This window comes from Carassius gibelio, chromosome B24 (genome assembly GCF_023724105.1).
Source record: "Carassius gibelio isolate Cgi1373 ecotype wild population from Czech Republic chromosome B24, carGib1.2-hapl.c, whole genome shotgun sequence".
NCBI lineage: Eukaryota > Metazoa > Chordata > Actinopteri > Cypriniformes > Cyprinidae > Carassius > Carassius gibelio.
This window is the reverse complement of record NC_068419.1, coordinates 12,246,263-12,248,428: the sequence shown is the minus strand read 5'-3', so window position 1 is coordinate 12,248,428 and position 2,166 is coordinate 12,246,263. Positions and strand designations below refer to the sequence as shown.

Here is a 2,166-nt window from a genome sequence, read left to right as displayed (position 1 = left end):
AAATTTTCTAATTCAAAAAAAAAAAGAAAAAAAAAAAGAGGCCTCATCCTATGTTGTGTAGACTTTTTGATCACTTGCACATATTTCAATCCACCAGAATTTTAAAGCACCACTCCGTGATTCGGTAAAAGTGTTCTGATAAATGAAGAATGTTACTGTTTTAAATCATACAACACAAGTACTGTGTAAAAAAAAAAAAGAAAGGAAAAAGATGCATGTAGCATTATTTTTAGTGTTCAGTCTGGTTTAGTCCAGAGATGGTGTATATTCCATGCTTGGTCATGTGTTCTAAACCCCCCCCCCCCCCCCCCCAGGTCTATTTTTTAAAGATAGTCCCATACCTGCTTTATACTGTGTTTTCAATGTATATACACTGTGCAAGAGTCGTGCCTTTTTACTCCAAATTATTTAATTCCTTATTTTTTAATCTTTTTTTCCTCCCCTCCGAACAGAAGTAAAATATTATTTTCTAATAGAGTGGTTGTCGAAAACAAAACAAATGTTTTTTTTGTTTGTTTTTTTGGTGTTTTTGATGTTTCAAAATGTGCTGTTGCTTCATACGGATAAAAGACATTGCATTTTCTGTTCACATCAACACAACACTGAAAAGGTCACAATTTCTCCTTGACTGGCTAATTCTATGTGCAGAGCCTTTTGGACAAGAGTGTGCATTGTGAATTTGTTGATATGAGTAGGTGTGGCTCTTGTTATAGTGTTTATTGTAAATTGTGTTCAGGCTTTCTCCATGCATTTTTATCTGGAAGTATTATCCAGCACCAACGTTACAGCGTCCTTGGTTAGTGTTTCATTTTCTTAATAAACTGAGCGCTGCTTGTGCCCTTGGGAAACCGTTGCACAATGGGAAAAGAAGCATTTTTTTTTATTGTTCTCATTGGGATGAAAACACACCGTGGTCTTATTGGATGTAATATTCACAACAACAACAACAACAAAAAACAGCACCATGGGCATGACAAAAGAGACTGTTTTAGCGGCAGACTTTGAAAGTGTCATCAGAGCATCGCTTCAACTTCTGATTCTGGATTGACACGCAGCGATATATAGGCTATGTGAATTTCACTAAATGTGGAAAGTGCTACAGTTAGATACAGCTTCACTTCACGCCTTCTTAAAAAAAAAGCCCTCTACCATGTTCTTCATTTGCCAAAAGCATTTTTGCTCAATGTGTTCTTTGATGGATAACTCATCACATAAGCTTTGGGGGGGAAATGTAATGAAGGCTACTTTTAGCAATTAGATTTTTATTTTCTAAACATTTCTGAATGGCGCGAACGGATGGATTTTTATTTGAATGTGCAGGTTTACACACTTACTGAAAAAAGAATCCCCTCATTTGTGACTGTTTTAATCTAGATAGTGAAGGTAATAGAAGTGATGGGGAAGCGCTGTTTATCTGCATCACACTCACAGATTTGAGAATAAAAGGAGAGTAACCAAAGGGGAGGCAGTCTCATGTGTTCTGATGTAAACCGATATACACTCCATTCCATAAGCATTGCTCAAAACAATAAAGCACTTTGTCTGCAGGTACAACGTCTCGTCATGTTTTCTGCACTTTTAATAATGTTTATATGGTCTTTTCTGAGTCACGCAGAAAATTGGTTTTCATTTTATAAACGCTTAATCAGTAGAATGCATGCCATTTTACAGTTTTCTCCGTTAATAAAAATGTATTGGTTAAATGTAAAACACTTAAAAAAATTGTTTTGCCTTTTTGTACTCAAAACAGACAAAATAAGATGAACACTATTAAACACAAAAAGTGCAAGGAATGAACCAATTATGAAATTATATCACACAAGTATGTGGGCATATTATTAGTGTATTTAATAAAGGAGTAGGCTATATATCTTAATTGACCGTGCGCAGAGGAGACGCCATGTTTAATTTTTTCTCGAATGAAAAGCGCGGGATCTACCTGGATTCACCTGAATCAACACTGAAAGAGAGTATATATATATATATATATATATATATATATATATATATATAAATGCCTGAAACTATGTTTTGAAACGGACGTGATGTGGGAGATTCACACAGTCCAGCACCTCGGGTGGTTTGTATGTTTATCTTTCATTCGCGAAAAACAATATATGGCGTCTGCCTCGAACGAGGTTCACAGCCTGCACAGTCCTGTTGATT

The 2,166-nt window shown here is 35.6% G+C and overlaps 1 protein-coding gene across 1 annotated transcript in view; it reads left to right on the top strand.

Annotated features, from left to right (window-relative positions):
* pip4k2aa (phosphatidylinositol-5-phosphate 4-kinase, type II, alpha a) overlaps nt 1-1,554 on the top strand; it is a 32,671-nt gene extending 31,117 nt beyond the window's left edge. The window contains exon 10 of the mRNA XM_052595788.1: nt 1-1,554. This exon is cut by the window's left edge and continues 1,418 nt beyond it. The gene's annotated coding sequence lies outside the window, so the exon portion shown is untranslated.
* The last annotated feature ends 612 nt before the right edge of the window (nt 1,555-2,166 follow it).